The sequence below is a fragment of the Delphinapterus leucas genome, chromosome 2 (assembly GCF_059928025.1).
Source record: "Delphinapterus leucas isolate spDelLeu-1000000601 "Yukka" chromosome 2, BTC_Dleu_Yukka2, whole genome shotgun sequence".
NCBI classification, from domain to species: Eukaryota; Metazoa; Chordata; class Mammalia; order Artiodactyla; family Monodontidae; genus Delphinapterus; species Delphinapterus leucas.
The window spans coordinates 109327226-109341666 of NC_143130.1; positions in this window are offsets into that span (position 1 = coordinate 109327226).

Consider the following 14441-nt stretch of genomic DNA (forward strand, 5'->3'; position numbering starts at 1 on the left):
TTTGCAAACCTTCTCCTTCTGGACTGCTTATTCTGCCAACTTCCCTAACTCTTTTGGCTGGTGTAGCCATTTGACTTTTCTGTTGGGCAGGTAGTAGTAATTTGAGGGGTCCCTAATTAGATTCCAGCAGCTCAATTCCCTGGTTCATTTACCCTGAACCACCTTCAAATTGAATTGGTTTTTTCTCACCGCCAACCCAAGCAGGAGTGGATCCTGGGGAATTACGGAGAAATAACAGCCTTCTTCTCCCCTTCCCCGGCTTCTGACTCATTCGCCTGCCCTTTTGTTCCTCTCTTCCATTATGGCTTCACAACCGCGTGCCCTGCGCCTTCTGCTTAAGCTGTCTGAGCTCGTTTCCTCCATGAACCATCGTGATGTACAACACGTACAGTCCCGGGGCCAGATGAATGGTTTTCCATTAGAAATACACTGTGCCATCTGGGGCACCTGGGAAGAGAATGCCACAAAGAGGCCCCCATCTTTCAGACACTCGGAAAGGAAGGTTTGTACCACTCTGCCCAGCTCGCCTTGACTCCTGCAGTATAACGTGCCGTTCCTCACTTCTGAAATCTGCATTTTCTCTCCCTTCCTCTTTCTCCTCAGTATCTCAGGGCACGGCGTGGCTTGGGGAGGGTGGTCTTAGGATGCGATTCTGTGATTCTGTGAGCACCGAAAGGTAACACACAATGACAGTGTGAGCTGTCGACACAGATAAAAGGAGTCCCTCCATGAAAGCAATCAGGTGAAATGCTTGCTTTGAAAAAGGGGCTTAAAGAACAAGAAGACTGTTTGGTTTTAAAAGAGCCAGGCCCTTCACTGGGCCACAGAATTAGCGTTCGCTTATTTTAGCATGTGTGTTATTTCTTCTGTGATTGAAAGTGATTGGTGGGGAGAAATCTTGGTTGAACACAAGCCTCCTTAGCTGATTTCTTTTGTGTGTGTGTGTGCCTGTGTGCACCTCTCTTTTTCTAAAGCCTGTTAAGACAATGCAGTTGCCTTAAAAAAAAAAATCCTGATTAGTATTCTGCATGAGGTACAGTCTTCATTGCAGTAGATACATAAAATCTATCTTCACTTTCACCACCTGTCACCTGAGAATTTTAGAATGATCTAGCTTTGAGATTGCAGGAAGCAACCTTTTTGATTCTCATCTTTGCTCGCTACCTTCTCCACCCACCGCAACCCTTGCTTTGTCATTGGCACTGCATCTACAGTGAACTCCAGTCCATTTTTATTCCTTTGTCAAATGCTTTTATTCATGGGAAACTGAAGGCACGTGTTTACTAGGGGATAGAAATAGAAACACAATAAAAACCAGTTTGATAGATGATCTAGCCTATTCTTCACACTTCCCTGTTGTTTTATTGATTTACAGAACACAAAGACTAATCCGAATTTACATTGCTTGTGTTTCCCCTGATCTCAGAGGACTTGTTCCCCTTTGCTCAGATTAACCAAGCTAATTTTGTCTTTGTATCCAGTAGCCTCTGTGACAGTCGAATAGCCCGTCAACTAATCAACGTATGAGGCAAAAACTAATTTTACTTTAAACAAACATCCGAACATGGTGTTGACACAATTAAATGATTTCTGTGTTCTACCATGTATCTGACACACACCCCAGGGAGCAGGTAAGAGCTCCGGCTGAAATCATGCACACGCGTTCCTGCATCAAATTAAATATTTTCCCCTTAATCCTACCACCAGCAGCTGTTAGGTACCATGGCTTATTGCATATGGCCTACATAATGAGACTGATCCAGGCGGTTCCGGCTTCTCCACTGAATGCTGAGTAGCTCTCTTCCCCCCAAGGACATGAAGAGTTACTGCTATTGAAAGAAGTACCCATGGCGATGAAGTGTCTGGGCATACATGTTTGGAGATGAGCGAAGAAAGCATTTAAAGCCGGAGCTTCTACCTTGATTAAAATAAAAGGGATTGGCGCTCTGCAAGGAATTGAATGAAACTGGCAAAGTCCCCAGAGTTATGGCAGGATGAAGAGGAAGACAGGGTAGGTACGGCAAGGGAGGAAATCTTTACTGTCTTCGAAACCTGTCAAAAAATTAGGTCAACATGATTTTGTATTTTAATGAAATAACTTAAGGGTAAGCCTGAGACTTGGAGGCCGCTAAGACTTTTATGCTAGAGTGGCTTGTCATGCTTGACGTAATGTCTGTCTCCTTTTGAGAGGTAGCGAAGCTAATGTTCTCCATGGCTAATCGGCCTTTAGCTGCTCCTGTCCTTTTAAATTCTCAGTAGCTGGAACATCAATACGGATGTGCCTGTCTCTCAGTCTAAACACGGGGCAGACTGCACATCATCATTTCAATTGTCAAAACAGATGAAAGGATTTCTGATACTCCAATTAAACTAACCTGGAAAAATCATTTTAAAATATGCTCCATCAAATAACCCGAATGTTAAAACACCAGAACCTTCCAACCGTTTCCTCCGCTGGCGAGATTAGCATCCCGCCGCCGCCCTCCTCCCCAACACAGTCCTTATCTGATCTGATTACTTTTAGAATGAATTTGGTTTTGAACATGAAAGCTGAGGAAGCTAAATTGGAAGAATAATGGCTTGGCATTTTATGCCATTGGGTTGAAATTGCAGGCGTAGGAGTCAGGCCTGTTCTTCCGACTCGTGCTTGGCTATTTCTCCTTTAATTTACCGAACTTGAAATGGATTGCCGGTTCCAAATTACACTACACTTAAGGGACTTGCAAAGAATGCTTGTGATTTAGGATCTTACATTATTGCCTTGATGAAAAATTATGCAGACACACTCACAGCCCTACAAGAAAACTGCTTCTTGTAAAACAAGAGTATTTGACAAACACCAGGAAGCTGAAGATGATAAAACACATTCTAAGCTCCTTTTCTTATTAATCGAGGGGGGGGGTGGTCCTGTGTTAATGGCAACCTGAGGTATTGAATGGGAAAGAATCAGTGCAAGAGGGTATATAATAGAGGATCAAGGTGGTCAGAAAGAGTAGCATGGTCTGAATGACTATATTAAAATTCTCTCATTTGAAGCCACATGGATTAAGGCATCGTTTCTCAATACCAGGATTGCAATTGCATTCAAGTGCCCAAAGTAACTTTCATTACAACCAACACTAGTATCTCCAAGTGGAAGGGGCATTGTTAATGAATGAGCAATACTCATCTTTATCAGTATTACTTGCTTAAAAGAGATACATGCGTTAAGTCCAAAGTTTTGCTTTATACTCTGGCTTTAGCCTATCTATTTTAATATTAATTTGTACGTGTAAAATTGATACACTAGAAATGTTACATATTTTAGATAGTTCAGAGACAAATGCGAGGTTGAGTATTTCAGGTTTCAAATTAGTCACTCAACCCTGAGCATCCTCTTTAAGCAGCCACGCTCACCCCCCTGCCACTCGTCCTGTGCCTGAAGCATACCAAGGAGATAGGGAAAGAAAGCTGCGTCGTTTAACCTCCAAATATGGCCCAGAATATGGTCAATCTTACAGACATGCCGAGCACACCTGAACAGAGGGCATATTCTGCTGTTTGTGGGTAGAGTGTCCCATAAAGTTCATTAGGTTAAGTTCAGTAATGTTTCTCAAGTCTCCTATATCCTTGCTGGTTATTGACCTATCTGTAGTATCAGTGACTGTAAGAGGAGTCTTTAGGTCTCTGAGTATCATTGTGGACTTGTCTATTTTTGGTTCTTTCAGTTTCTGATTTATGTGTTCTGAGCCCTCTGTTGGTAGGTGGACATGCATTTAGGTTTGTTACGCTTCCTTAGAGAATTTTCCCTTTTATCGTTATGTAATGTACTGCTTTATTCCTGGTGATTTTCCTAATTTGGAAATCTATACTTTCTCATATTAATATAGCCAATGCAGCTCTTTTCTTTTTAATAGTGTTTGCATGGTATCTTTTTCTATAGTTTTAGTTTCACTGTATCATTATAATTAAAGTGGATTTTTGTAGACAGCTTATACAGAGTTTGATCTATCTTTTAAATCCAATCTGACAATCTCTGTCTTTTAATTGTTGCCTTTAGACCATTTATATTCAAAGTAGTTACTGATATATCAGTATTTGTCTATTCTTTTATCATTTTTCTGTTTGTTCCCTCTGATTATTTTTCTCTTTTTTTTAATCCTCTTTTAGTTTACTTGAATATTTTTAGTATCTCATTTAATTCATCCATTAACATTTTGACTATATCTTTTTGTATGAAGTTTTATTTGTTGCTCTAGGGATTATAATACACATACCTCATTTTCTAGTCTATTTATAACTCATATTTTACCACTTCAAGTAAAATCTAGAAGAAACCTTACAACCACATATGTCCCATCTAGCCTGTCTTTATGTTGTAGTTTTCATTTATGTTACATCTACGTACATTAAACCTTTCCCATCCAGTTATATTTTTTTTTTTCTTTCAGGAGTCACACATATTATAAAGAACATAATAGGAGACAAATAGTCTACTACATTTACCCAAATATTAACATTTCTGTTGCTCTTCCTTCACTCCTAAAGCTCTGAGTTTTCCCTCTGATACCACTTCTCTTCAATCTGATAAAATTCCTCTAGCATTTCTTTTGTAGCAGGTCTGATGGTGACAAACTCTCTTAGTTTTCCTTCATCTGAGAATGTTTTAATTTCCCCTTCATTCCTGAAGGATATTATCACTGGATCTGGAATTCTGGATTGATGGATTTTTTTGTCGTTGTTTGTTTTCTGTTTTCAGCACTTAAAATATATTATTTCCACTCTTTCCTAGCCCCCGTGATTTCTGATGAGAAATCTGCAGTTAATTCTATCATTTCCCTACATGTACTGTGCTGTTTTCTCTGGCTACTTTCAGGACTTTTTTCTTTACGTTTGGTTTTCCTCGGTTTGATTATAATGTGTCTGAGCATGATTTTCTTCTCCTGTTTGGGGTTTATCCTGTTTGGGGTTCACTGAATTTCTTGAGTCTGCAGGTTTGTGTCAGCAATTTACTCTCGTAAGATTAATTAGGAAATATTACCTTTACAGATACTGTAGATTTTCTAATCAGGAAGGAATATTGATAGTGCCTTTCTGATACTAAATTTAAAAAACTGGCACAGATGAAAGACATACTGAAGATGAGAAAGTACAGTTTTTAATTTTTAAAAGATAAAGAGCAGTAGGAAAAAAGTACACAAACCAAAGAATTTGTCTTCAGTCTCATGTGAGTTTAAAAAACATGCTATTATGAAGATATCAGGTACAGAGTTAAAAGGATCATCAGGAACCGGCATGAATTCACTGTAGAAAAATCACATCAGGTAAATCCAATTTCTTTTGTAGATAGACGTATTAGGCTGTAAATTGGGGAATTTATTACAAGTACCATATTTGTCAGCAGCAGGGCAGTAGGTCAGATTTTCCACACTATTCCTTTGAGCAAAAGGGAGACATTTGGCAAGAGTATTACCATTATTAAATGTATCATAACTGGTTTGGCAACCATACCAAAGTGTCGTAAGCAGTTAATAGATTTCATCCCCGGAAAGCTGTTTCTTATGCATCTGTCATGACTTCTATTTTAAATCTGTGATTAGGTAAAATTTTTGAAGTTGGAAGTTATAAACAAATATTTTGGATGACTGAGGCAAGATCTAAAATAATAACATTTACCACTTAATACCAAGATCTATCATTATAACATTTAACATGTGACACACCAGGCAGTGCTGTAGGAGCTGGAGATTGGAGCTAATGTGTGACTCCTCAAATTACCCAACCTCTTAGCAGGATTTAACAGAGTACAGTAGCAATCAATTTCTCTTTCTTGAAACTCTCTTCCCTCCCAGGATATCATTCTCTCATGGTTCCCCTCCTACCCCACTGATCTCTCTTTTTTGGTCTCCACTGCTGTTTCTTCCCAATATAGGAGGGCCCAAGGACACTCTCCTTTATTCTCGTTTTCTAGGAAACTTTACAGGTTCGATGACTTATACACATCTATAGCTTTGAGCTTCCAAAGTTAAATTTCCAGTCTAGACCTTTCTCCTGAACTCTTGGCATGTGTCTTTTTTTTTTTTTTTAACTGCCTACTTGACCTCACCATTCATTGTCTAATAGGCATTCCAACTTAGCACATCTAAAACAGAAACTGGATGCCAAGCTTCTGCTCATTATCAAATTTCTCCTCCTGCAGTCTTCCTAATTCACTAAATGGTACCTCCGTTCTTGTAACTGTCCTTCAAAAGATAATTCCTAAATAATAGATATTTCATCCCCTATTAACAAAGGAAAGTGAGACTCAGAGAAGTGAAAGGTCTTTGTAAAGATTACGCAGCCATTAATAAGTAGTGTCAGGATCGGACTTCCCTGGTGGCGCAGGGGTTAAGAATCTGCCTGCCAATGCAGGGGACACGGATTCAAGCCCTGGTCTGAGAACATCCCACATGCCGCCGAGCAACTAAGCCAGTGCACCACAACTACTGAGCCTGTGCTCGAGAGCCCATGAGCCACAACTGCTGAGCCTGTGTGCCACAACTACGGAAGCCCGTGCACCTAGAGCCCGCGCTCTGGAACAAGAGAAGCCACCGCAATGAGAAACCCACGCGCTGCAACGAAGAGTAGCCCCCGCTCGCCACAACTAGAGAGAAGCCCACGCACAGCAGTGAAGACCCAACGCAGCCAAAAATAAATAAAATAAATAAATTTATTAAAAAAAAAAAAGTAGTGTCAGGGTCAAACACAAACTGGTCTGATGCTGTCTCCAGATGTTTCCATTCTTTAATAAGATTACATTGAAGTTTTGTGCTCGTGTCAACAAATTAATTTTTTTTAATCTATGAATATAATTCAGGAAAATATAGGCCTGTAGCAGCAGCCTCTGATAAAGTACTTGGTTTAATATCAGTGTCTTTCTATAGGAGGTAGCCGCTGGAACAGGATACTTTAATTCTGGGCTGTGTTATTTGAAGAGTAGTTTTTAGGTTGATGGGATTGCCAGTACACTATACTCTGTACCTGTAAGAACAGATGTGCAATATTCTGTTTTATTTTGGGGACAACATAACTAGAAAGAGATGACAAATAAAAGTCGTTCAATGAGAAGGCATTGGGATGATAAGTTCAAAGTCATGACTAAAGAGGAATTCTTCAAGGCCTGGAGAGAATATGGCCTGGCAGACACTATTTTTAGATCTGCATTTCATTTCTATTTAATAAACCTGAATGAAATCCTACTATGTGTCAGTTGGGCGCTGTCACAAGCACTAGAGATACAGAGATTGAAAAGCGTGGTCCTTGTTTTCCATTATCAAAGAATAGGTGTAGAAGTTATGGAGAGATAGAAAGATTTGTCCTTTAGACAGAGCCAAAATCTAATGGAATTATTCAAGTATGAAATGAGGTAGCCTTTTGCCATCACTAAAGATATTCAAGCACATGCTGGAAGTCTACTTGGTGTAGGAAGAAGGCTATGGAATTAAATTAACCATCATATGGTGATTGAACTATAGGACCTTTAAGCACTTCCAACCCTGAGATGCTACGATTGTTTCATCTGTGCTATCCCTGTCCTTTAATACCGTAAATAATTGAGACATAACTGCAAAAAATTGCATTTACATGGCAAATGTAAATTGTCCACCTGCTTGGGTAACACTTGTCCTTCCTATTTTAAGCTCACATCACTCCGTGTGTCTTTCTTCTGTCCTAGAGAAAATTATAGGAATCAGAAACTAAAACAGGTACACCTATCAAAGTTATGAATGAGAGGGGTTCAAATTTATGAACGTCTATATGTGTTTAGTTTTGTATCCTAGTTGCATCTAATAGAACCAAATTAAAAAATATGTAGATAAAGGATAAGCCTAAGGTTCTCGGAAAATATCTTCTTTTAAGTTTATGTGACAATAAACTAGGGTCCAGTATAATTTTAGCATTTAATTTTATGCCACTGAAATATCACTGTGCTCTGATCATAGCCATCTCTAGTATCGTCATCATTTTAGCAGCAGGTGAGTCCATTTCTTTTTATGCATTTTATAAGTTAAGACATTCTGTACATTGATTTGATCAGGTGGGGAAAAAAGCATGACAGCGAACTGACAGAAGAGTTTTGAAAAGAGGGTGGCAGAATTTGATCAGTTTCCATGGTTTTCTAAGAACAAAGGAGAATGCTCAGATTTGAAGTTTTGAGAAAAAATGATAAAGCCAAGAAGAGAAGGGCAAGGAAACGTTAATTCAAGATACATCTTCAACTCTTTTGAGTGTGATCATTCTAATAAGCCACATGTGCAGTCTCAGATCCTAGTATGCATTATTTCACAAGGCATTTTACAATGGCTGCATTACTTTTTAAATCGTCTCTTGGTTGAGGAAGGTGACAGAGCTTCAAAATAAATTCAGGCCAAGCTACTTGGACAGTGATTCAAAACTGACCAATAGCCAAGTGCAAATATCTATGCATTATTGAGCAACTCCTATACGCTGCTATTTGCAATTTCATATAACTCCAAGAAAAATTCTTGGACGTTGGTATTGTTACTGCAGTTTTACACATGAAAACTTGTATGTAATCTTATGTAACCTTAAACTATGTAATCTTAAACAGCATGCCACGCCTGGGTTTTCTGATTCCAACTCTGCTGATCATTGTGTGGAATCCATGATGGCAAATTATGGCATAGATTGAGAGTCAATTTAATTTAGTGCTGATATAATTATTGAGGCATTTTACTGCTTCTGATACATAGGCAAACAGGACTGGCCGTATTCCTGCAAGGATATAAAACAAACAAAAAATGTGACCAACAAGTCAAACTGCCTGCCCCTGAAGGAAATTTAGAAGGTCCAGTGCTTAGTCTCATCTCTAGGGTGTTCTGGATTTCAGCCCACAGGGCAACACTATTGCTAGATTTGGGGTGGGGAAGGTTGGTTATTAGGCTATGAGCTAGTTGAACTGGGGAGGAACATATCACAAATAAACTGAGAGCTCCTTAGGAGAATCCAAAATTGGATTTGGATTCAGGCCAAAAGTTACAGACAGGGATAGCTACATACTTTTCAGCACAAAATGAAAAGGCAGGGTCCCTTGTTAAAAAAAATCAGGAAAGAAGCATCATTAAAAGAACTAAATACAAAGATTTTTCCTTTGTTCTATGGCCGATCTCTTGACTTGTCATAGTAGTTTTTATTAGGTATTTAAGGTTGTTCTAAGTTAAAGAAAATTAAAATGGTAAAATTCATACTAATAATTTATCTTTATATTGTGCAATGACAATTTAAATGCAAATGTAAGGGCATTTAACTTGTGAAACAAGAACAGCTGAGTTAGTTTCTACTGTTCTGGTAAGAACAAAATACACATGCATATACGAATTGTGTAGTTTCAGTGATTCTGCATATTTCTTTCTTTGCTCACATTCTACCCATACGCTCTAGTTTGCCCCCTCATAAATAAGGAAGGACTGAAAGGAAAAGGAACTATTTTATAAAGGAATTTTTACCTTTTCCTTTTTTTCTACGTCATCATTTTCAGTGGAAATTGTTGGCTGAAATAGGGAAGTAACATGAATAAGGATATAATAGTTTTCCTTGGTCATTTGTGTTTCTTAAAAAACACCATTACCTTCTTTCTGTGTTCAAAGCAAGTTCTGGTCCTAACAGAAAGTATGGCTTCTTGGGGATGTCAGTGCCCCTGCTTACCTAGTTACAGATACAATACACTTACCTTCTACTTGCATTGAGACCCACTGACTCCCATGCATTGTGCACTCATGGAACATCATGAATGCTACATGCTAAAGGGGGCAGCAAAGAAAAGCAGTACACAAGCATATGGTGTGGATCGCCTATGTTCATGCACATGCTCCATTATCCCATTGAACTTTGCTCATACAAGTTCAAAGATAAAATCACCAAGAATTTCAAGATGGCAACTATAGAACATTAACCCAAGGCTCTTCTAAGAACTGGGCTCCACGTGACTGCTCTGATTGCACAGTTAGGACGCTGGCCTTCGTTGTTGGCAGATTTAGAAAAAACCCTGAGATTTCTGGTGCCTACCAAGTTGGAGGAGGGCCTCTAAAATTTACCTTTTCCAGCGACCACAACTAAAGACTGACTGAAATACCAACATCAACTGCCTAAGGACAGAAATGTAAACAATAGCAGGTGGATTGAGGAGGAAAGTCAAACATGAAGACCAACTGCTAAGGTAGCTGTGAGTTGCCCTCCTTCACCAACTCCTTTATTTCCAGCTTTGACCCAAGAGCAGGCCATATAAGGAACTGTGCAGTGGTGCAGGCAGTAAAATCTCTGAGAGAAGACAGTCTTTCGTACTAGAGGACTGGAACAGGGGCTCCTGTCCTGCCAGCCCGAGAGAGTGGGGGAGTTCGTTTTTTTCCCTCCTGTTTTTTTTTTTTTTTTTTTTGTCTCTCCTGGGCCTGCTCCAAGGCTAGCTCCAGCCACAGATCTGCATTGCTGTGGTGGCAGCGGCAGCTACACTGGCACCTAAAACCTGAAGGAAAACCCATCCTTCCAGATTGGATTAAGTAGGAGAATGTCCTTGTTTGAAGGAAATATACACTAAAGTATTCAAGGGTGATAGATCATCATGTTGACGGTGACTCAGTCTATATGTCTACATTTATCTATGTGCATGGAAGATCTGCGTTCACATGGATGCATCCAATTCTAATCCAATACCACGTGGTTTATTCTAGTGTCCTCTTTCTAATAGTAAATGCCTTCTTCATTATTGAGAAATCTAGTTCCCATCAGCCTTGGTATATTCACTCCTTTGATCAGTCCCTCGGTTTGTCATGCCCTACTCACCCTGTTCAGTTTGTGACATCCTCACCTGGAAGCTCTCCTCACCCACTCATAGTCCAACACCCCATGACAACTACCCTCTCGAACCTTCCCTTTCTCATTCTCAAGGGCTCCAACACCAGCTCTGGGAAATTATGGATCCCCCTGACTGGCAGCATGGGTGATCCCACCTAATGGTTTTTGGATTAAATTTTCCAGGAAAGGAAAGAAGAACTTTGATTTTCAAATGCTCTCTAGCTGTCTTTCTGTCCTCAGGATGATAGGTATCCACACAAATGCATAATTTCTCTGGTTGCTTTATAGAGTCTCACTGTATTTACTGTAGTATCCCAAGTACCTAGCAAAGGGCGCAACATGTAACAGCCACTCAAAATTAGTTGTTGATTCAATTAATGTTGCCATGACCTGACTTTCATGTTAGCCTCTGCTTCATGTTTAGATTTCTAAGCTGTATGATCTGTACTGGATAGCAATGATAGCAAACACATTGGTTGCTATGTGCCCCACATTCTCCTAAGTGCTTTCCATGAGTTAATTTATTTAATCCATGCAACAGCCTATGAGATATGGACCATTAATATCCCTGTTTTACAAATGAATTTGCAAGGCAAAGACAGGTTAAATAAATGCCCAATATCACCTAGCTAGTAATTGGTGGGGTTAGGATTTGAACCCAGTAAGAATTCATGTTCTTGGGCTTCCCTGGTGGCACAGTGGTTAAGAATCCACCTGCCAATGCAGGGGACATGGGTTCAAGCCCTGGTTTGGGAAGATCCCACATGCCGCGGAGCATCTAAGCCCGTGTGTCTCAACTACTGAGCCTGCTCTCTAGAGCCCGTGAGCCACAACTACTGAGCCCGTGTGCCACAACTACTGAAGCCTGCGTGCCTAGAGCCCGTGCTCCGCAACAAGAGAAGCCACTGCAATGAGAAGCCCGCGAACTGCAATGAAGAGTAGCCCTCACTCTCGCCGCAACTAGAGAAAGCCCACATGCAGTGACGACGACCCAACGCAGCCAAAAATAAATAAATAAAATAAATACATTTATAAAAAAAAGAGAAAAGAATCCATGTTAACTACTATGTGAGTAACTATGGCTTTATTTCTCCCCTGCACCCCAAGTTGCTCCGCTACTCTTTCTACTCATACAATATCTTTTGGATATTTATGTAAATCACGTGGTTGTTGGGCTGCAGTGCTGACATTGGATATGAATTTCACATGGCTCCAGGGTTATGATCTTCTTGTCTGCACTCAGTACCTGATGACACACTCTCTCTGGTTTGGTTAAAACTCAGGAATCAGCACTAAAAGCACTGGGTTTGCTGGGATGGCAGAATGCTTCCTAGTAGCCACTAGTGCTTGCCCTGTCAACCCCTCTAGTAGCCACCAGAGAAGTGGGGGTGGAATGGATACCCCCTTTTGAGACAGTATTGAATAAGACTTACTAATACTTCCTTCTAATGGGCTTATTTATAACCAATAAGGTATACATTTCAACTAGTGCTTTAGCCATGAATATCAGATCATCAAATCTTTATGACAACTATTTTTTATTGTTTTGTATTTCTTATCTCAATATTGTCTTATATATCATCCATTAGGCCTTCAGTATTTGTTGCAACTCCCTTTCCAGTAGTTTTTCATCTAAAATAATTGGATATTTTTTAACCCTATTATTCTTTTTTTTCGGGGGTGTGGTCATACATAATTCCTTCCACAGTAACGGCTATACAGTTAAATCTGGGAGCGTTCCTCTATAATTATTTTAAAGTTGTTTTGATGAGCTCAATAGGGAATTCCCATTCTAATGATATATAACCTGCTTAGCCCCAAACCTGTTATTTCTAAGTGTATATTCTTCTTTCAGTCAAAACCCCAGGGATCATTTGCAATTAGGAATGAATGGAATTCCCATTCCACTAAGACTCTCATTTTCGTGCCCGGGACTTTCAAGTTCCTAGGAACTCATCCTACATCTTCTTTGGAAGTGTTAGTTCATTTCCATGCAGGGTTTGGCACCAAACGTACAGTGGAATGTATTTCACAAAAGTCTTTTTACGTGCCAGTTGCATAGATAGGCACTTAGCAAACCATACTGTTCCTCAAAACTTGATTTTCTTTATCTACCATAAGTCATTTCTGTCTAGAGCTAAGAGTAGTTTTGTCTTGTTACCTTGAGAATTCTTATTGTTATGAGCATCTTCCCTAACACATGAACACATGCTTGGGGAAACATTCCTTTCTGCCCCAGGCATGGTCTGGATGCAGCACACGGGAGCTCTCATCAAGCCTGAGGGCTGTGGAACACATAGCCCAGAGGAAGGGAGCTGAGAGGCAGCATCTTATAGAGATGAAATAAAAAGCAAAAGAGACCATCAGAAGAATTTGTCAGCAGGAAAGGGATAGACAGGATGGGGAAAGCCAGATCACAGCTGAGATGAGCAGAGGGTGAGAGGAATTGTCCGCGACCCCTCACAGGGGTTTTATCAGGAGCCTATAGGCTCTTCAGATGAAGACAGGATGGTTGCTGTTCAAGCTGCTGACCCAGTGTGGGCACTCATCATGTAGCTTCTGAGGCACTGAGTTTTTTCATCTCTTCTTTCTGTGGCCATGGCACTCTACTCTCCAGGCTCATGACTGATTTCTCTCCATTTCCTCGCTGTGGTGTTGTGGAACATGGGTGGTTGAAGTAAACTTTAATATTTTCTTCTGCCTCAAAGGAGTTCCTGCTACTTAATCCTGACCAGCTCCTTTGAGAACTCAAATGGCCCCCTCTCTGCACAGGACGCAGCTCATGAAGGTCTGCCCTGTGAGTCCCTTGCTTCATCCACATCCTTCATCCTGCATCACTCATCCTGTCCCATGTCACACTCACTCCCAACTCCTGATGTTATTATTTTCCATTTCTGACCTTGTTTTTCCCCGTGGGCCTCCAGCTACAAACTTTGCTTCTTTTCTTGACTCTAGTTTTCCTCCAATGTCACTGCCTCCAGGAGTAAACAGCCATCCTGGTCAGCCCAACCCCAGAAATTGTCCACTGGCACAGCTCCCATGGTCTCTGTGTCCGGGGAACCCTCTCGAACCCTCCGAGTGGAACCCAGCCACCACTATCCTACTGAGAAATCTGTCATCCTCTCACATTAGTAGGGGTGGAGCGAGGGACTCTTCAGAGGGATCAGCTATGGCGTTTACCACTCTCATGGCAGCTGCTCGCCTCCAGCAAGGAGACAAACATAGCACACCCTTTGCAGGGCATTAGAATGGACTCCTTCAGCTTCTGTACCTTTGTGTGGCCAAGTGGAGTTACTGTTCTTTATGGTTTTGCTTGCTGGCTCATTGAATGGACTTCCAGAAAACTAGCTGTCTAGTACAATGCTCCCGCATCCTTGCTCCTGTAAAGAGTTAGCTTTAAAAATTTTCTTCTTCATAATGTCTCTTATTCCTTTTTCTATTATACAGGGACAATTTAAGGGGGAAAATGTAGCAAATTTCCACAATTATCTTTAGCCTGCTGGTGTATTTCAGCAGGCCCTACATTGTCTTCTATCAACCATGCAAAGAACCTGAATGATCTTGGAAATGCGTAGATAATCCACAATCTTTATTTTCCGTTGAGCATTTCATTT